The 21,793-nt window shown below is 46.9% G+C and overlaps 1 protein-coding gene across 6 annotated transcripts in view; it reads right to left on the bottom strand.

Moving 5' to 3' along the window:
• prex2 (phosphatidylinositol-3,4,5-trisphosphate-dependent Rac exchange factor 2) overlaps positions 1–21,793 on the bottom strand; it is a 943,088-nt gene that overhangs the window by 174,955 nt on the left and 746,340 nt on the right. The gene's annotated exons all lie outside the window — the stretch shown is intronic.

Raw genomic sequence — 21,793 nt, 5'->3', positions numbered from 1 at the left:
TGTAGTATCGTCACTATGTCTCCAAAACTCTTTTCCACTGGCTTCGCTGGGGTTACTAGTTTTCGTAATAAGCCATACGTCTTTGCACCCATTAAATTTAACAATACCGGCGCTTTCTTGTCATCTGACACCTCATTTGCCTTGCAGTATACCTCTATTCGTTCGACATATGTAGTCCAATTTTCAACTTCATTGTCAAATGCGGTGATACTGCCACTCTTCGGCATTTTGGGTGTGGTTTAAAATGGCTTAAAATGGCGTCTCCCGCGCTTTCCTTCCTCCCCCGCTGCTGCCAACGCCGCTCTCGGCGGTCCTCGTGGCAATGGCGGTGCCCTGTAGGTTTCGCGCGCTTCTTCTGCGCTGCTGCCAACGCCACTCTCGGCGGTCCTCGTGGCAATGTCGGCGCCTCGCGGGGTTCTGCGCGTCTCTCTCCCTCTCCTCGATGCTGCTCGGCCCCTGAACACCGGCTGCGCCCTGTGCGCTCTACCCTCTCTCTCTCTCCCCCGTCGACGCTGCTCGGCCCTTTGCTGTATCGCTCGGTCGGGCTCTAGCCCGCCGCTGTCCGGGAAGGGCCTGCGCACTACCTGTTGCCAGCCCGTTTCGCTGGACCACCGCGACTGGAAAGCCAAGCCTGGCTCTCAACAGCCTCCCCTGCAATTCTCGAGTCTCTGCTGGATGACTGGGCGGTTGCCCGTGGTCGACGCCCGTGTCTCTGGCCTTGACCTCCAATCTACTGGTCTCCAGGAACGAATCCCTGGGAGGTGATGCAGAGTTGCAGGTAGGATCGAATTTGTCTCGTTGCCAATGTTGTGTCCGAGAGTAATAAGACACAAGACTGCAGGGGAACGGTACAACAGGTGTTTACTCAACGTGGCTCACTCTGGAACTGAACTGTACAGATTACTACTCAGTACTGTATACAGGTGTGGTTACTGCCGGTACTGCAGTATACATGAGCTGTAAAAAGTAGTTCCCCCCTTAAAGGTATATACATTACATCCTGCTCCTCAGTTGAGGCTGCAGATCTGGCTGAAGCAGGTGGCAGAGCTCAGTAACCACCTCCTTGCTGAAGCGCAGCCTTTGCAAACACTGCTCCTCAGACATATTAATGTAGGAGAACTGTTGGCGAAAAACCCTGGGAGGGTAAGGTCTCCTGTACAGAGGCCTGTTGGCCCTCCTCCATCAGGCCATGATTGCCACTCTCTGCGTCTCTGTGCTCTCCGAATGTGATGGAGAAGGACGACATTCCCATCCATTGCAGCCCCCATAGTATCTAGGCAATCAAAGTTATGAAGGTCAAAAACCAAAGTACCTGCAAAGTTATGGTCAGAAGCCAAAGCTATCTCAGACAGCGTTGACTCAATGCAGAAGTCTCTCTTTCTCTCTGTCTCTCTCAAAATCTCTCTCTCTCTCTCAGAACGAGTAGTGCAAAAATGGCTACCACACAAAAGCCAGGAAGAGGCCCCCTTTAAATAGCGTCCCCCCTGCCCCACAGCAACTGGGAAGCATTCCAGTCACCCTGTCGTTGGTTGCGCCAGGCGGAAAGGAGGGGGGCGCCACTCAATTTCCGTTCCGGGGCATCACAAGGGCGTTGCACTCGCGAATGACGTCAAGATCTGCGTGCGCAGGAGATCGGGCGGTATTGTTTAGTGCCGCCGCATAATGTCCGGTTAATTTTGCAAGAGGTGCAGATATCGGCGCGCCCGGGCGCTAGTTGCTTTGCACCCCACTTGGCACCCTCTTAAGGCGCTAACGGGAGGCGCAACCAACTGAATTTTTCCCCCTATGGGTTTAAACGCCACTCCAGGACCTGAGCACAATATTGAGCCTGATGCTTCAAAGCAGTACTGAGGAAGTGCTTGCATTGTTGGAGGTGCTGTTTTGCAGATAAGGTATTAAACAGCGGTCTCGTATCATGTTCACGTGAACGTAAAGGCCTAGAAATTCAGTTGGTTGCGCCAGCCGGTAGCGCCATAAGAGGGGTATATTTCCAGCGCTAGGCACTTAGCGCCCGGGCGCAGACCGATCTGCGCCAACGCCCAAATTCAGTTGACATTTAGCGCCGGCGCAAAGTGTTTGCGCCCGCTCAGCTGCGCGCGCAGCTTATGACGTCATTTCGTCGTGCAACGCTGTTTGTGCGCCCCAAACCGGAAATTCAGTGGCGCCCGCCCAATGTGGGCGTGGCGCTGCTAAGAACTGTGAAGTGGAACGCAACAGAGGCCCTGCGGGCCTCGGGGAGCGCTAATTAAAGGGCACTTACACTGACCTATAAAGCCCAGCCATTTTGCTGCAATGACTTTACTGCTTTGGATTTCTGGACAGAGACCAAGGGACAGAGCTTACTGATTTGGGACAACATAGGAGAGGTATTTTTGGCTTCTGGCCAGTGCTTTGACATTTGATTCATTTGATTTCACTGTTTTCAACTTTATTATGGGGGCTGTATGGGGGTCCTACCCTCAGTTGCAGCATTATGTGTGAAGGGCTCGCAGACGCTGTGAGAGAGGGCCAGCCATGCCTAGATGCAGAGGGGCCATCAGGCGTCGGCAACGTAGGCCTTACCCACTCAGGCAACACCGGCAGCAGGTGTCCTATCTCACCATGACTGCGGCGCATTGTGTTAAGAGGCTGCGCTTCAGAAGGGAGGTGGTTGCAGAGATCTGCCAGCTGCTTCACAGAGATCTGCGTCCACAGCTGATGTGCAGGACGTCTCGCTCGGTGGAAGTGAAGGTCACGGTGGCTCTGAACTTTTATGCAAGCGGCTCCTTCCAAGCTGCTGCTGGGGACATAGCGAACATCTCCCAGTTCGCCGCACATCGCTGCATCCGGCAGGTCACCGATGCACTTTTCGCGAGGAGACACCAATTCATCTCCTTCCCCATGACCCGACAGAGGCAGGAGCAGCGTGCAGTCGGATTTGCCAGGATCACGCGCTTCCCCATGGTGCAGGGCGCCATTGACTGCACGCATGTGGCTATGCGGGCACCTATCCACAATGCCGAGGATTACCGCAACCGGAAGGGCTACCATTCCCTAAATGTACAGCTGGTGTGTGACCACAGGCAGCGCATCCTAGCTGTCAATGCCCGCTTCCCAGGAAGCAGCCACGATGCATTTATCCTGCGCCAGACTACTGTGGCTGACATGTTCGAGGCACAGCCTCCACCAAGGGGATGGCTTATCGGGGACAAGGGCTACCCTTTGTGTACATGGCTCATGACCCCGCTCCGCGCGCCCAGGACCCCAGCGGAGGAGGCATACAACGAAAGCCATCAAGCCACAAGGAACATCATAGAGCAAACGATAGGCGTCCTCAAGCAACGGTTCCGCTGCCTGGATCGTTCCGGCGGATCTCTACAGTATTCGCCGGATAGAGTCTCCCAGTTCGTCGTCGTGTGCTGCATGCTGCACAACCTGGCTATCCGCAGGACTCAGGCACTGCCACCTCACGTTGGACCACCACCTCAGGAGGACGAGCAGGAGGACCATGAGGAGGAGGAGGAGGAGGAGGAGGAGTACCAGCCCAGGAGGGAGCCACAAGGTCCAAGGGCCGTCCGCCGGGGGCTTATTGATCGACACTTCTAGGCCCCCTGTCAGGGAATGGGCTGTGGCAATGAACGCACCTGAAGGCAGCCGCTCCGCAAGCCCTCAGCCGGTTAACGCAACAACCACTTGAAACCTGAGACGTGGAGATGCTGAATAAATAAAAAGCTTTATTTCACAAACTCAGGGCCCTTCCCACATGAAACAGAAAAACAGACAAGACCCCCAAAAAACAGTCAAAAACATCTGTCACTCCCAAAACCTGGGAAGGACTAACAAAACTTGCCCATCCAAATGGCCTTCATCATCGGCCTTACAAAAATAAGCCCCCCCTCCACAACACAAACACCCCCCTAAAAACAAAAAATGCCTTGATCCTCGGCCTTACCAAAATAATGCCCCCCCAGAACACAAGCCCCCCAATATAAAAAAAAACGCTATCACCACACTCTAATGGGTGTGCCGAGAGGGCGAGTCCTTAGACAGGCTTCTCTGGCCCCTGCCCGACCTGCTGCTCCGCCTCAACCTGGGCCCTGCGTGTGCGGCAAGGCTGGGGGAAGGCTCATGAGGGCCACAATGCGTGTCGGCAGATGCCCTTGGGGGTCGGCCTAGACGAGGCCCGGCCCGGGAGCGGCCAGATGCTGACTGCTGCAGCTGTGGCTGGCCAGCATCAGTCTCAGCAGCAGCTCGTCGCACCTTGGCTGGGGGAGTGGCAGTGTCGGCTGCACCAATGGGGGCAAGCTGGCTGATGGCAGGCGCGCGCTGCTCGCCAGAGACACTGGCACTCGGCCGGGCTGGCAGTGCAGCAAGCGCAGCAATCTGGTGGAGTCCAGACCGCTGTGCTGCAGCAGGGCGGCGGGTGCCCTGGCGATGCTTCCGCGCCACAGCGAGTGTGGCAGAAGTGAGTGCCCGAACTGCCCTGGTATGTGCCCGCATCAGCTCTGCCAGTGTCTGGACGGCACCACTCATCTCGCGAGTCGCGTCCTGGGCTGCCGCGAGTTGCTGGACACCCCTGTCGTGTGCTGCCGCGAGTTGTTCGACCCCCCTGGCCTGTGATTCCCCGAAAGCGACCACACTATGAGCCAGGGACTCAATGGCCTGAGGCATCTGTTGCACAACCCCCATGAACTCCTGGTGGCGCCGCTCAGACGCCGCCGACATCTCATCGAGGAGGCGCACCTCCTGGGCGAGGACCGTCTCCGGACTGGAGGGCGGACTCTCCCTCTGGGGAGAAGGCCGCCGAGCTGGCCGACCCTTCCCGCGTGCCTCGAGCCCACTGGACCCAGGATCTGCCCTCCCCTGCAACACCTCCCCCCTCTGGGGAGAAGGCCGGCGTGCTGCCGGACCCTTCCCGCGTGCCTCGAGCCCACTGGGCCCAGGATCTGCCCTCCCCTGCAACACTGTGTGCACTGCCTCCCATGGTCGAATAGCTTGGCCAGTGTGGTGCCCTGTTTCTGTGTGCACTGCCTCCCATGGTCGAATAGCTTGGCCAGTGTGGTGCCCTGTTGCTGTGTGCACTGCCTCCCATGGTCGAATAGCTTGGCCAGTGTGGTGCCTGTTGCTGTGTGCACTGCCTCCCATGGTCGAATAGCTTGGCCAGTGTGGTAAGTGCAGAAAGTGCTATTGATGATCATGCCAGTGCCATTGCTGCGGGAGGAGGGCTGCCCATTAGTCCTTTGAGGTCCCTTTGCCCATAATGTGAGGTGCACATGCAAGGATGAGGAGGACACTGGAAAGGGTACTCACCTTCACCATCCGAGTGAGGTCGTTGTACTTCTTGCGGCATTGGTCCGCACTCCTGGGGACATCGCAGGTGGATGACACCCTGCGGGCGATTTTCCTCCAGGCTTTCCTGTACTGGCTCCTGGGAGCCTTCTTGCCACTGTCCGGGCACAAGATCTCTCTTTTGTTTTTGACACCATTAATCAGCACCCTCAGAGCATGCTCTGAGAAGCGCTGCGCTCGTTCACGGGCCCTCTCCATGGCTCCAGGCGCTATTTTGGCCCACCAGCAGTGTTGAGGCCTAGCTGCAGGGCTCCAGTATGCAGGGCGTGGCAGCAGTCAAAGTCGACCCTTCCCCCTTTAAGAGCTGGCCGGCGTCAGGGTGTCTGCTGTCAATCAAAACATGACCGCACCTGCGCTGCGCCCGGCCTCGGCGTTATCAGGCCGCATCGCCGGCTTAGCGCCTGAAGAGAGCATTGCAACGCCAGTTTCAGCGCTCGGCCAAACTCTTGGCCAACTCTACTGAATTTCGGCGATGTGGCCTACACTTTAGCGAACGCCCGACTTTAGCGCCCCAAAAGTGTCCAGACTGAATTTCTAGGCCAAAAGATCTTATGGCAATTTTGTAAAAAAGTGTTCCCAGTGTTCCGGCCAACATTCATCCTTCAACCAACACCACCAAAAGAGATAGATTAAATGATCATTCGCCTCACTGCCATTTGTGGAACCTTGTTTTGAAAAATTGACTGCTCCATTTGCCTACAAAACGACTACACTTCAAAAGTAATTAATTGACTGTGAAGTGCTGTGGAATGTCCTGAGGACATGAAAGGTGCCATATAAATACAAATCTTTCTTCATTATTCTTAAGACAAGCTATTTTTGCTAAAATGGCAATTTGTGATACAGCATAGGGAAGTTAACAGTTGTACTAAATATGTGCTTTGACTATGTGAAAGCATATGAAATATGAAGCAGTTAGAGCTCCATTACTGGTGGCCCATTTGACTAGATCACACTCATATGCTCCAACATCTTTCAATGATGGAAGGTGTAGCTAACGTCAGAGGGGAGATGAGAAGGCACCAACAGCAAATAACAGTACAATTTACAATAAAGCACATTGAACCCCCGCAGAAATTCCTCGCCCTCTCACCATCGCTTCTTGACAAAAAAGCCCTCAATGGATGGTGATGTTTAAGTGTGTTAAACTATCTGAATAAGATTAGGCAATGATGGTGCAGTGATTATGTTACTGGTCTAATAGTCCAGGGAATGTGAGTTCAAATCCCACCAGGACAGTTTGAGAATTGAACTCAGTTAAAAAAAATCTGGAAATAAAAATTGGTGTCAGTAAAAAATGACCATGAAGCTATCAGATTGTCATAAAAACCCAATTGATTCACTAATGTCCTTTAGGGATGGAAATCTGCCTTCCTTACCTGGTCTGGCCCATATGTGACTCCAGTCCCACACCAACATGGTTAACTCTTAACTGCCCTCTGAAGTGACTTGGCAACCCACTCACTCCTGTCAAACTGCTGCAAAGAATAAGGACTGCAGCAGCTCATGAAGAAGGCCCACCACCACCTTTTCAGGACAACTAGGGATAGGCAATGAATCCCGACCTTGCCAGTGATGCCCACATCCCGAAAATGTTTTGTGTGAACCAAAATGTATCGCAACTTAACCCAAGATGTAATCCTTCTTCAATAGGAACAATTTTTATGATAATACAATTGACATATTAAAAATTGACCTATTAAAAATTGAAAGTCCTTTTCTGTCTGTTTGCTGCATTTACTTTAAATAGTTTTAGGTTATATAGGAGTATCATAAAATATAAATTCTAAAAACTGGGCACTACCAAAGTGTAAAAAAGCCTGTAATATTCATCTGATTTGATTATACAGACTATACCAAATGCTTACCAAAACACTTGCATATATTTGATAAATAAGGTTTGGCAATACTGACAGCTATGTTAGTTATTGCAGCAGTGACCACCTAGTGGTGAGTTGTGTTATCATTTCTCAGCAATTCAATGGATTACATTAGGGTGGGCAATTATTTGGGCTGGAGAACCAGTTAACAAGTTTTGGTGAGCACACCAATGTTCCCGTTAAGCTGTGCAGCCACACAGCGGTCTGGAGGCCTCGTGCAGACCGCTCAGCGGCTTTTATATGGAAAAACCACGCATGCGCGGAAATTGGAATGGGCCGCACAACCACGGCTAAAGGGGCCGCACACCCAAAAAGAATTAGCGGGAACATTTCACCACACAAAATAAAAATACCATTAAAATTTATTATGGCATTTATTGTATAAAGAATCCTTCATGTCTTTTCCACACTTAATAAAAATAGCACTTATTAACATGTTAATGAACACAATACAGGTTTACCCAAAACTTAATTTAGCCATTGATATTATTATGTTATAATTAAAACTGTAAAACTGGTTACTAGACAAGATCCACCATGATCTTATTGAATGGCGGGGCAGGCTCAAGGGGCCTTATGACCTACTCCAGCTCCTATTTCTTATGTTCTTATAAACGCCAGCATAGAACAGTTGGGCCAAATGACCTGTTTCTGTACTGTACATTCTATGCAAGCAAAAAATATTTACCCCACTTGCTTCTGTTGAAACTTGACTAAAAGCAACTGGTTCTGAAACTTGTCATTCACAAGCATGAAAGATGTTAACATTAACTGGCCTTTCACATAAGATGTGTAGTCAAGATGAAAGCTTGGATTAGACTACAGTCCATTAACCACAGCGATTCCTGAATGTGCTCAATCCTGAGCATATTCCAGAGTATGTTTAATTTATTGTTAGCACTATTGCTCTACAAAATCCTAGTAGAGATTTTGTTTCCTCTTTCAAAATTTCACCCTCAGCCAATTATTGAGTAACTGGCAAAAAAATAAAGTGTTTGATTATTATACGGGTGAATTGTTAAACGTGAAATCATTAAAGTAATAATCATTCAACTGATTGAACATGAGCAGAGAATTTAGGTCACATTAGTAAATATCAGTATGAGGATACGAAATTAGGGGACAATAGTCGTGCAATTAATAAATTAATAAGAACAATTTAAATTGCTCATCAATTGCTTGATAAGCAGGGCGTGTGTTAAGGTAGCAAAGAAATAGTCTGTGATCAGTAAATTAGTTGAACACTAGTAAAAATTAGTTAAAAAAATAAATAACTCAGCAAGCTGTTATTAATAGCTGTGTAATTAGTACAGTAATGAGCACAATTAAATTGCTCACCAATTTTCTAACACACAGAGAGTGTTGTTAGTGAATAAATCTGTTAACTAACTTACTAATTATCAGTTAGTATAAATAATCAGTGTTAAATAAATAAATTTGAGATAAATAAAATACTAATTAGTAAACACAAATCAGTTTTGCATGAATTAGTTAGATGGTAGTGAATAACTGGTTAACAGGTATCATCCATCAGTCACCCCATCACTGGGGGTTGGGCCTGGGCTGGGTGGGACGGGCCTGCGCTGGGTGGGACGGGCCTGCACCCTCCCTGCTGCTGCACTTACCCCGCTGCTGCACTCTCCGCTCTCCACCAGTCTAGGACCTGCGCTGCCATCGATAAAAGGCCCTCCCCCATGGGGCCATGGCCCAATGTATCCCACAAAAGCCTGAAGACTTTCTGCAATATGGGTACAAACGTGTGCTTTCTCTAAAATTGTCCAATGCATGGCACACTCTGAATAATAGTGATAATATCAAAATGGCACTCATGTTGGTTGGTCACTGAAACAAATGATACTGAAACTATAATAACAACAGAAAATGCTGGAAAAACTCAGCAGGCCAGGCAACATCCGTGGAGAGAAAATAGAGTCGACGTTTCGAGTCAAACACTTTGTCAAGACTGGAAAGGCACAGGAAATGAATAAGATTGAGAGGCCGGGCTGGGAGAGAACAAAAGAGAAGAGAAGAGACATTAAGAGGTATTCAAAACGAGACGAGATGGTGATAGGACTAGTGGAGACAAAAGACGGCTCTAGATTAGGTGTGAAATGTTCTGGCAGAATGGGAGACAGCTGCCATGTGGGAGAGAGAGAGAAAGAAAGGGTGGGGAGGAAAAGGGCCAAAACAAAGGTGGGGGTAAAAAATAAGTAAAAATGTAATGGGGGCCGAGGTTAAGATCTGAAATTGTTGAACTTGATCTTGAGTCCGGAAGGTGTAAAGTGCCTAATCGGAAGATGAGGTGCTCTTCCTCGAGTTTACGCTGAGCTTCTGTGGAACAATGCAAGAGCCCAAGTACAGTGAGGTCTGAGTGGGAATGGGGCGGTGAATTAAAATGACAGGCGACCGGAAGCTCGGGGTCATCCTTATGGACTGAACGGAGGTGTTCTGCAAAGTGGTCACCCAATCTGCGTTTGGTCTCCCCAATGTAGAGGAGACCACATCGTGAGCAGCGAATACAGTATACTAAATTGCAAGAAGTACAAGTAAGTCGCTGTTTCACCTGGAAGGGGTGTTTGGGGCCCTGGACAGTGGGAAGGGGGAGGTATAAGGGCAGGTGTTGCATCTCCTGTGCTTGCATGGGAAGGTGCCGGGCGAAGGGGAAGGGGTGCTGGGGGTGATTGAGGAGTGGACCAGAGTGTCGCGGAGGGAGCGGTCCCTTCGGAATGCTGAAAGGGGAGGTGAGGGGAAGATGTGTTTGGTGGTGGGATCACTTTGGAGGTGGCGGAAATGGCGGAGGATGATCCGTTGAATGTGGAGGCTGGTGGGGTGAAAGTTGAGGACAAGGGGAGCCCTATCGTGGTTCCGGGAGGGAGGGGCAGGGGTGAGGGCAGAAGTGCGGGAGATAGAACGGACACGGTCGAGGGCCGTGTCAACCACGGTAGAGGGGAATCCTCAGTTGAGGAAAAAGGAAGACATGTCAGAAGCACTGGTGTGGAAGGTGGCATCGTCGGAGCAGATGCGGCGGAGACGGAGAAACTGGGAGAATGGAATAGAGTCCTTACAGGAGGCGGGGTGGGAGGAAGTGTAGTCCAGGTAGCTGTGGGAGTCAGTGGGCTTGTAGTGAATGTTGGTCAATAACCTATCCCCAGAGATGGAGACGGAGAAGTCGAGGAAGGGAAGGGAAGAGTCGGAGATGGACCATGTGAAGGTGAGGGAAGGGTGGAAATTGGAGGCAAAGTGAATGAAATTGTCTAGTTCAGGGCGAGAGCAGGAAATGGCACCGATACAGTCATCAATGTACCGGAAAAAGAGGTGAGGGAGGGGACCCGAGTAGGACTGGAACAAAGAGTGTTCCACATATCCCACAAAAAGGCAGGCATAGCTAGGACCCATGCGGGTACCCATAGCAACACCTTTGCTTTGGAGGAAATGAGTGGAGTCAAAGGAGAAGTTGTTCAATGTGAGAAAAAGTTCAGCCAGGCGGAGGAGGGTAGTGGTGGATGGGGACTGGTCGGGCCTCTGTTCAAGGAAGAAGCGGAGTGCCCTCAGGCCATCCTGGTGGGGGATGGAGGTGTAGAGGGATTGTACGTCCATGGTGAAAAGGAAGCGGTTGGGGCCAGGAAACTGGAAACTGTTAAAGTGGCGGAGAGCGTCGGAACAGTTGCGGATGTAGGTGGGAAGAGACTGGACAAGGGGAGAAAAGATAGAGTTGAGATAGGAAGAGATATGTTCAGTGGGGCAAGAACATGCAGAAACGATGGGTCTACCAGGGCAGTCCTGTTTGTGGATCTTGTAAAGGAGGTAGAAGCAGGCCGTGCGGGGTTGGGGAACTATGAGGTTGGCAGCCGTGGGGGGAAGATCTCCAGAGGAGATGAGGTCAGTGACAGTCTTGGAAACGGTAGTTTGATGTTCGGTAGTGGGGTCATGGTCCAGGTGAAGGTAGGAGGAGGTGTCGGAGAGTTGGCCAATGGGATGCATCCTAGGGTGCTGAGGGAAGTAAGGGTGGAAATTACGGAGGCTCTGGCCACAATTTTCCAATCTTCCTTAGATATGGGAGTGGTGCCAGATGACTGGAGGATTGCAAATGTTGCATCCTTGTTCAAAAAAAGGAGAGAGGGATAAAGTCAGCAACTACAGGACAATCAGCCTAATGTCAAAGGTGGCGAAACTTTGAGAGACATTAATCTGGGAGAAAATGAATTGGCACTTGGAAAGACATGGGTAAATAAATGAATTTGTTAAAGGCAAATCATGTTTGACTAACTTGATTGAGTTCTGATCAAGTAACGGTGTGGGTGGATGAGGGTAGTATGGTTGATGTTGTGTATATGGACTTTCAAAAGGTGTTCGATAAAGTAACACACAATAGACTTGTTAGCAAAATTCAAACCCATGGGATTAAAAGGGTAGTGGCTGCATGGATAGGAAATTGGATAAGGGACAGAAAGCAGAGAGCAGTGATGAACGGTTGTTTGGAGGGAAGTACACAGTGGTGTTCCCCAGGGGTCGGTATTAGGAACACTGCTCTTTTTGATAGATATTAATGACCTGGACTTGGCTATACAGGGCATCATTTCAAAGTTTGCAGATGACACAAAACTCAGAAATGTAGCAAACAGTGCGGAGGATAGCAACAGTGTGGTGAAATGGGCAGACACATGGCAGATGAAATTTAACACAGAGAAGTGTGAAATGATTCATTTTGGTAGGAAGAATGAGGAGTAGCATTATAAACTAAAGGGTACAGGAACAGAGAAACCTGGGGATGTATACACACAAATATTGGAAGGTGGTAGGACAAGTTGAGAAGGCTGTTAAAAAGGCATACGGGATCCTTTACTTTATAAATAGAGGCAGAAGGCAGGATTTTCATTGGGCCGTGGAGGCGGGATTGGAGGCGTGTGGGGGGTGAAAATCCCGAAATCGAGGGGCACGAACCCATCCCGCACCCAACCCGCCTCCATGCCAGTTTCAAAGGAGGGGGGTACCCGACCCGCACTGGGACCCGCCTCCCCGAGGCAGGAAGGGGATTAGTGTCAATTAACTGCCTGTTAACAGGTAGTTAACAGGCAGTTTTTAGCCTAATCCCTATTTTTAATGTTGAACTGTGGGATTCCTGATGGCTCCAAACCACGCCAAGTTAGAGGAGGTGGACCATCGGGATGAAGGGCTTGGAAGGGTCGTGTTCTGGACCAATGAACATTTTATGTGTGCAGATAGCACCCTCTGGTGGTGGTTATTGTGTTAACAGTTTGTATGCTGGAAAGGTCATCTGATCTTTCTTCCTGTGTGAGGTCATTTGACCTTTGTTCCTTTCTTCCAGTGAGAGGTCATTTGACCTTCCTACCTTTCTTTCTGTTGACCCCAGGAAGCAGTTTTGCTAGGAAGAACCTGACTTGAGTAATGGAGAATCTGCCATGAGAGGTTCCATTCACAATCCAATGTAATCTGATTTCATATGTTAGGCCAAGCGCAATATCTGTGAGTATCTTTGTTCCTTAGCATAATAACAACGTTGTCAGAGTAATATTTTGATAATACTATGTTTATAAAAGGTTAATATTTGATAGTTATAGAAGTTAGTCCAAATGTTAGTTAGTTATACAATTAGTCTATTCTACTGTTGTAAATATGTTTATATCTTATGTAATATCGAATGTATATTACTCAGTTTATGTACAAAACATACTTTGTCTTTGTTTACAGTTTCACAAATTTGTTCAAGTAAAGCTTCAAAACAGCAACCGGCTTCAGAAGAATTATTTTTGAATAAGTGTTTAACTTGCTGGATAACTAGATAGGAGCACGTCTAGCACGGCCAGTGCAGGTCGAGATGTCCGGTGTTCAGGTGAGTGCAAAGGTAAGTGTATTTGGTGTGTGTAAAGTGTTTAAAGAAGTTTTACTTACCTTTACAGCCTTCCTTCCTTCAGGTCTCGGGAGTCCCTCATCTCACCGGCACAGAAAGCAGAATGGCTACGAGCTGTCAAAAATTGCAGCATTCAGCTTTCTGTTCTGGGGAGATCTCTAAATCATCCTGACAGGAAGGAATTAACCTGGAGTACAGATTGTCAAACAGCTGTGAAACGCTGATATTTCATCTGTCAAAAGGTCTTGACAGAAGAAATATCAATCTGTGATGTCACCTGTTGCCGGGTGGCCCTGAATTGGCCTGCTGGGCGGGCTCAACAAGGTCAATCAAGTCAAAATCACGTGGGTTGGCTGGAACTCGATGGAGGTGGGACTACAACCCTGAAAGTTGTAGTCCCGCCTCCTACCCGACTCCTCAATGAAAATTCAGCCCATAGCGTACAAAAGCAAGGAAGACATGCTAATAAAAACAGAAAATGCTGGAAATACTCAGCAGGTCAGGCAGCAACTGTGGAGAGAGAAACAGAGTTCATGGCCGGAACTTTCCCCATAAAGAACGGGTGCGTCTGGAGCGTGGGGGCAGTTAAAGTGTTAAAAACGGGATTCCCGACCTGATCCTGTTATGTTCATAAATAAATAGATGTTTTCATGATGAACAGCTAGCTTGAGCTAATCATTTATTCAGCCATGTGGACTAGTGTACAGGCATCCATCTTGACTACTGCCTTGTGGGTAGCCCACTACTAAACATACAGCTCCACCTAGTGTACCATTCTAGAATGACATGTTACTGATCATTACATCCCCCTTCCTTAGAGGTTAAACAAAATCAATATCAATCAATATCAATCAATCATAACGACATAAACATCTTCACAACAGTCAACACATTTTCAAAGCTTTACTTTATGAACTCTAAGCTTTTCATTCTTTTATTATAGTTTTCTTTGTACTCAAAGATTAAGTCTATCAGGCTTTTTTACTTCACATGTGGATCTTCTCAGCACAGGTAAGTCTGATGTGTTTTCATGAGAGCCTGTATGTGTGTTTGTGTTAGATTGTTCTGGTGGTGAGTCACAAGATTCAGTTGCGGCATTGTCATCGATTTGCTCTTGGATAGTTTCTTGTGTTTTCAGGAGGGAACGGCAGTTCCTCCTGAGAATCTGTCCTTCCTCAGTTCTAACAGTGTATGACCTTGGTCCTGCTTCCTCAAGAACTGTAGCTTTCCTGTTCCATGCATTTGGATCCTCAATCCTGACAACATCATCCCTTGTCAATGGTTTCAGAGCTTTGGATGACTTGCCATAGTGTGATGTCTGTTTCAGCTTTAACAGTTGAAGTCTCTGTCTTAGTTCCTTACTCTGCTTTTCTTTTGCACAGCAGGGTAGCGTGGTGCGCAACTTGCGACCCATTAGGAGTTCAGCAGGTGAAGAACCACAGTCTAAAGGGGAGGCTCGGTAGCTCAGCAGGGCGAGATAAGGATCAGACTTGCTTTCTGTTGCTTTCTTCAGTAGCTGTTTGAGAACTTGAACACCTTTCTCTGCCTTACCATTCGACTGAGCATACAGAGGACTGGATGTGATGTGCTGAAAGTCATAATGTGCTGCAAACTGTTGCCACTCCTTACAGTTGAAGCACGGACCATTGTCGCTAACGGCAATCCTGGGAATTCCATGTCTGGTGAAGATGGATTCAACATGCATTATGACACTGCTTGCTGATGTGCTTGAGAGCAGCGCCATCTCAGGATAGTTAGAATAGTAGTCAATCACTATTAGATAGTCTTTACCATTCAAATGAAATAGGTCCATACCAACCTTTTGCCATGGTGCTGTTGGTAAGTCAGCTACTATCATTGGTTCCTTTGCTTGTTTGTTTTGGTGTTTCTGACATGTCTCACATATGCCTATCATGTTCTCAATGTCCTTATTTATGCCAGGCCAATAAACAGTGTCTCTTGCTCTCCTTTTGCATTTTTCAATTCCGAGGAGTCCCTCATGAATCCTTTTGAGCATGTCTTGACGTAGAGCCTGTGGAATGACTATTCTGTTCTGTTTTAGTAATAGTCCACTTGCAACACTCAACTCTGACCTGATGTGATAGTACTTTGGACAGGAACCTTTTGGCCAACCATGATGAATGTTCTCCATTACTGTTTGTAACACTGTATCTTTTACTGTTTCTTCTGCTATTTGCTTTGATTTTGTGTCTGACACAGGCAGCGCAGCAGTGACCATACTCACATGAACATCCATGTCTTCCTCAGTAGAGCTCACATGACTCATTGTGGGTGCTCGGGATAGTGCATCACCTAACACTATATGTTTGCCTGGTGTGTAGATCAGTTCAAAGTCATATCTTTGCAGCTTCATCATGAGTCGTTGAATCCTTGGAGACATCTCATTCAGATTTTTTTTTACGATGGCAACCAGTGGGCAGTGGTCTGTCTCAACTGTGAAGGTGGGAAGTCCATATATGTAGCCATGGAACTTTTCTAGTCCAACTACCAAGCCTAGACATTCCTTTTCAATCTGGGCGTATCGACACTCAGAGTCAGTCATAGACCTGGAGGCATAGGCAACAGGCTTCCAATCTTCACCCTCTGCTTGTAGCAAGACCGCGCCTAGGCCATCTTTTGATGCATCCGTTGACACTTTGATTCTCTTTGTTGGGTCAAAGAAGGTGAGTACAGGTGTGGTTGTCAACACTGTTTTGAGGTTCATCCACTCTTGTTCATGTCTTTCTGTCCATGCGAACTCATTTGTTTTATGTAGCAGGTCTTGCAGACAGGTTGTCTTGGCTGACAAGTTAGGAATGAACTTTCCAATGAAGTTTCAGTCCATTCCGGCGTATGCTCTGTAGCACTTTAGTCAGTCTCTCATTGTGTTCTTTCAGCGTGGAGCCCCACAAGATGATGTCATCAACATAGACCCGAACTCCTTCCAGACCTTCAATTATGTGTTCCATCACTCTATGAAAGATTTCAGATGCAGATATTATCCCGAAAGGCATTCTGAGGAAACAATACCTGCCAAATGGTGTGTTGAAGGTACAGTATTTGGTGCTCTCTTCATCCAGTTTTAGTTGCCAAAATCCTTGTGAGGCATCAAGCTTTGTGAAGTATCTGGCACCTGACATTTCACTGGTGATTCCTTCTCGCTTGGGAATCTGGTAGTGTTCACGTTTTATGTTTGCATTTAAGTCGTTTGGATCCATGCATACACTTAGATCATTGTTCTTTTTCTTTACATACCATGGAGTTAACCCAGTCTGTTGGCTCTTCGACTTTCCTGATGACTCCTAGTGTGGTCATTCTGTCCAGTTCTTTCTTGAGCCGGTCACGTGGGGTGCTGGAACTCTCCGTGGAGCATGTACCACTGGCTGAGCATCCTCCTTTAGCTGGATCTTGTAACTGAATGGTAGAACTCCAAATCCTTTGAACACATCCTGGAAATTACTCACTACAGAATCCACCAAGTCATCTGATCTGCTTATGGCACAGTTTATACGGTAAACTCTCTTGACCAGTTCTAAGTCCTCACAAGCTTTGTCACCTAGTAGTGAATTAAGTCCTTCAGCCACAACAGAAAACATGAGATGATGCACTTTGTCTTTGACTGTCACTTTAAGTCTGCACACACCTAAGCTATCTATTTTCTGTCCATTATAGTCCTTCAGCAGTACTGACTTTTTCTGTATTTTGGGCTTTTCTTTCATATTGCTAATGTCACTCATACTGATTAAGTTTGCTTTTGCCCCAGTGTCTAGTTTCAATGTAACTAATGCTCCATTTACCTGCAGTGGCATTATCCATTTGTCCTCTTTTACTGCATTATCTTTATGTTCAGCGTTGTCCATTCCTGAGGGCTGCACATTTTCTGTATCCTTTTCTATATTGTCACATGACACCATTCCTACAAAAAATGTCTCACTTAAATCAGTGTCCTCAATCACATTGACTTGTTGCCCTTTCTTTGTTTTTACTTTTGAAAAGCATTGTTTGGCAAAGTGATTCTTTCCATTACATTTTGTGCACATTTTGCCAAATGCTGGGCATTGTCTTGACTGGTGCTGGTAACCACAGCGTTTACATTTAAAAGTTCCATCCTCCGATTGCTTTGCATTTCTGTTCTGCCCACGTTTCTTCCCCTTGTAGGACACAGCACCGACAGCAGCACTGTCATTCACTACAGTCGCATTATTATTAATTTCACTGAAAGTCTTTGCGTGCTGTTGAGCTAGCTCACTGGCATGGCATATTTTCACAGCATCCTCCAATGTTAGTTCGGTTTCTCTCAACAAATGTTCCCTGACCTTTTTATCATGAATGCCAAACGCAATCTGGTCACGAATCATGGATGGTTTCAGTTCAGAGAAATTACATGTCTGTGCTTTCAGTTTCAGATCGGTCACAAAGCTATCAAAAGTCTCATTTTGCTGCTGTGTCCGTGAACGGAACACGTACCTCTGATAGGTCTTGTTCTTTTTGGGAGAACAATGTGTATCAAACTTCTTTAGCACATCGTCCATCTTTTCTCTGTCCTCCTCTTGATCAAATACAAATGTATTAAATACCTCTATTGCCTGCGGGCCTGCAACCGTGAGCAGTAACGCTATTTTCCTTGCGTCTGGCATCGTACCGAACCCGATGGCGGCAATGTAGAGTTCGAATTGTTGTTTGAAAGTCCACCAATTGCAGTCGACATTCCCCGTGAGTTTCAAACCCTCCGGTGGCTTCAAATTCTCCACGTCACATTTTGCAATATTCAGCAGATATTACCACTTCTGGTACCATGTTATGTTCACAAATAAATAGACGTTTTCATTATGAACAGCTAGCTTGAGCTAGTCATTTATTCAGCCATGTGAACTAGTGTACAGGCATCCATCTTGACTACTGCCTTGTGGGTAGCCCACTACTAAACATACAGCTCCACCTAGTGTACCATTCTAGAATGACATGTTACTGGTCATTACAGATCCCACCTCCAACCCACCCACTTCCGGTTTTGCCAGAGACAGGAAGGGGTGGGGGCGGGCGGTCGGTCAACCAACCCGCTCCCAGGGGGCGTTAAATCAATTTAAATATTGTAATGAGGTTGGAAGCCTCTATTTCCCCATCCATTTTGTGTTTAACTGCCTGTGAATAGGTTTCACACAATTCGTGAAACTCAGTATTAAACCGAGGTGGGAATCCGAGGCCTCGCATTCAAATCAGGTCCTTCCGTTAAATTTGGCAGGGCCTGTGGGAAACCCAGCCTCCCGAATTTCCCGTCCGCCTCGGAGGTGCCTGGCTCCCAACCCGCCTCCCTCCAGAAAATTCCAGCCAATGTTTCAGGTCAATGACCTTTCATCAGAACTGGCAAAAGTTGGAGATATAATAGGTTTTAAGCAAGTACAGAGCCAGGGAAAGAGGGGAGGGAAGGAAAGAACAAAAGGGAAGGTCTGTGATAAGGTAGTAGGCAAGAGTGATTAAATGACAAAAGGAATGATGGTGCAAGGCAAAAATGAGTGATAATGGGACAAGTAAAGAAATATAAGATGGGTCTGAAGGCGGTTTAAGTATCACCAGCAGAATCATTTCCAACGCCTGCTGTCCAAAGAAATAGGAGCAGTGGTTATGATTTGAAATTGTTGAACTCGATGGTGAGTCCGGAAGGCTGTGAAGTGCTTAATTGAAAGATGAGGTGCTGTTCCTTGAGCTTGCGTTGAGCTTCATTGTTTTTTCAGACCTGAATCTATAATTCTAATTTTATAAAGAAGTCAGAACTACCTTCCACCTGCTCATAAATTAGAAGGTTTTTGTATTTGTCAAATCCAGCAGTGCACCAACAGCTGCTCAAATCCAACAAAACACTACACCTATAAGAAAACTGAGCGTTGGTTAAATACATTGGTTAAATACTGGGAGTCTTGCCCACTAGGAGTACACATTGGAAATTTGGGTGTATGTTCCGTATGTTTTTTTGAATATTTAAATTAATGATGAGAAAATTGTGTGCTATATGTGCCCTAATTTCTGATATGCAGGCAAATCTCCTGACTGAGAGCTGAAGTTCTTCGGCAGCACCTACCAAACCCACGAACTCTACCACCTAGAAGGACAAGGGCAGCAGGTGCATGGGAACACCACCACCTCCAAGTTCCCCTCCAAGTCACACACCATCCTGACTTGGAAATATATCGCCGTTCCTTCATCGTCGCTGGGTCAAAATCCTGGAACTCCCTCCCTAATAGCACTGTAGGAGTACCTTCACCACACGGACTGCAGCAGTTCAAGAAGGCGGCTCACCACCACTTTCTCAAGGGCAATTAGGGATGGGCAATAAATGCTGGCCTTGGCAGTGACGCCCACATCCCATGAACGAATAAAAAATAGTTGGAAAATTATCCCTTAAATTCCATTCTTAGCTTATTAATAAATGAAATATAAGTTCTGAGATTGTAAACATAAAGACAAAAGTTCTCCGACCAAGACTAATCAGCCATCCACCAGTACCTGTCTCTGATTTTGCCATACTGTATTGCCATGGGAGCCTTGAAAATGTGTACCGACTGCAGCTGTCATTGCATGTAGTGGGAGCCACATGTGCTTACTTAAATGTACATAAAGATTCTCTAACCATGTGGAAAAAAACATAATTATCAAATTTTAAAATATAACAAAGGAAGAAATTAGATTTATACAGCACCTTTCATGAACTCAAAATGTCCCAAAGCACTTCACACCTAATGAAGTACTTTTGAAATCTAGTCACTGTAATATAGGGTAATGCGGCAGCCCATTTGCACACAGCAAGGTTCCACAAACAGCATTGAGATAATTGACGAAATTCAGTGATGTTGAGTGCTGGATAAATATTAGCCAGGACACCAGGAGAACTGCCCTGCTCTTCTTTGAACCGTGACATGGGATTTTTTATTACTTGGAGATGGGGTGAAGCAGAAAATAATTACATCAGATTTCAAGATACTGGCCCAGATTTTGCAGTAGAAATAACAGTGAAACTATCAGCGCTCACCACTATTAAGTGGTAAACCGGACAGCAACTTCCAGCATCCGCATATGCGCAATTAAACATGGAAATCAGGAAGCTGCTGTCTGAGATGCTCTGCTCCTCCAGAAGCTTCGCTATACCAGTATCTTGCCCAGAGACTCGGCATTGAAACACATGGAAGAGTGTGAACTTGCAGTACTTGCCCACTAGATACCCACTAATCACACCAGAAAAAGCTATTATTAACGATATTCCTTTAGATTTTAATTATTCTTGGAGATTTAAAAAATTAAAAAATGTATTAAATTTTTTTTTTATTTCTGTCTCTTTTATCTCTCTCTCGTAATCCCATCTTTCTTTCCCTCTCTTTATTTTGCTTTCTGTACATGATTTGGCACTGAATTAAATATTCTAACTTACACTCCCTGGTTTCGCTCTGTATGTCACACTAAGGATTCTTCAATCTGATTGGTTAAGGAGATACACATTTGCTTGCCCTATTTACAAAGGTCCCAGATCCCCTGTAGAGGGCACTGTGCTATTTTGCATTTCCAATCACCACAAGTTGCAGTGCAAAAGCCCACAGAAAGTCTGTGGGTAAGTGCAAGTGTAATGAGCAGCTAGCGCCGTTCGTTCGCCGCTGACCGCAAAATCCGGGCCAATGATCCAAGTGGAGACTCATATGCAGGATACGGTGGGGGTGGCGGGGTAGAAGGCCTCCCAGTCTCCCTGCATAACTTCAGTAGGAGACTAAGCAAATCCCTAGAGAAACAATGTAAACGGCCGCGGATTCCCCTGAAAAATGGCGCAAATGGCTGAAAATGGTCATTTTGAGGTTCCGCCAAAGTTACAGCAGCATTTTATGTCATTTTGTATGTATTTCTGGCCATATTATGCATTAATCATACCAGCACTTGATATTAAATAACAATACTATAGATTTGTTTCATAAATCATACAATTGAGAGGACTGAATTTTTATTTCACAGAAAGCAATATGTAACTCTACTGGGTATATAGACCAGCCTGAAGCAACCTCGAGTTCTTCCTCTCCAATAGCTCTGAGATACTTTTAACAGATAAAACAGCACTAAGCACTGCTTCTTATCTATATATATAAAACAGTATGGCATAGAAATTCAGTTAGATGACATCATCGGTGGCGGCGCAGCGCTACTGGCTAACACCGCCATTAGCGCCCCGCTAAATATCGCGGTAGGTTTGCACAGTGGCGCAAAAGCCCTCTTTGGGCGCAAACTGGTGGCGCAGGCCACTGAATTTCTAGCCCTATGTCTCTGTCTGTCTCTCTGTCTGTCTCTCTGTCTGTCTCTCTGTCTGTCTGTCTCTCTCTCTGTCTGTCTCTCTGTCTGTCCGGCTATACAATCAAAAGTTATAGAGCGTACCTACACATATGTTATATCAAAAGAAAGCTTATCATAGGGGACTCTCATAGGCGTATTTACTTTTTGGTTGGACAAAAATAGTGCCGACGGTATCCAAAAAATGTTCAAAATTCCGCTCATTATCCGCTCATTAGCATCGAGTGACGTGAAGGTTGACCAATCTTACAGTCGAGCGACCCGACGGTCGACCAATTGCTGCGTCATGGGGGCGGGTTCATTGCGTGTGCGAGCGGGCCATCCTAGAGTCGAGTGACGTGACGATTGACCAATCCGACAGTTCAGTGACCTGACGGTTGACCAATCGGTGCGTGTG

Source organism: Somniosus microcephalus, chromosome 7, assembly GCF_052327205.1.
Source record: "Somniosus microcephalus isolate GS21.2 chromosome 7, FLI_Smic_1.0, whole genome shotgun sequence".
Taxonomy (NCBI): domain Eukaryota; kingdom Metazoa; phylum Chordata; class Chondrichthyes; order Squaliformes; family Somniosidae; genus Somniosus; species Somniosus microcephalus.
The sequence above is the reverse complement of the archived record's forward strand: the minus strand, read 5'-3'. Positions and strand labels throughout refer to the sequence as shown.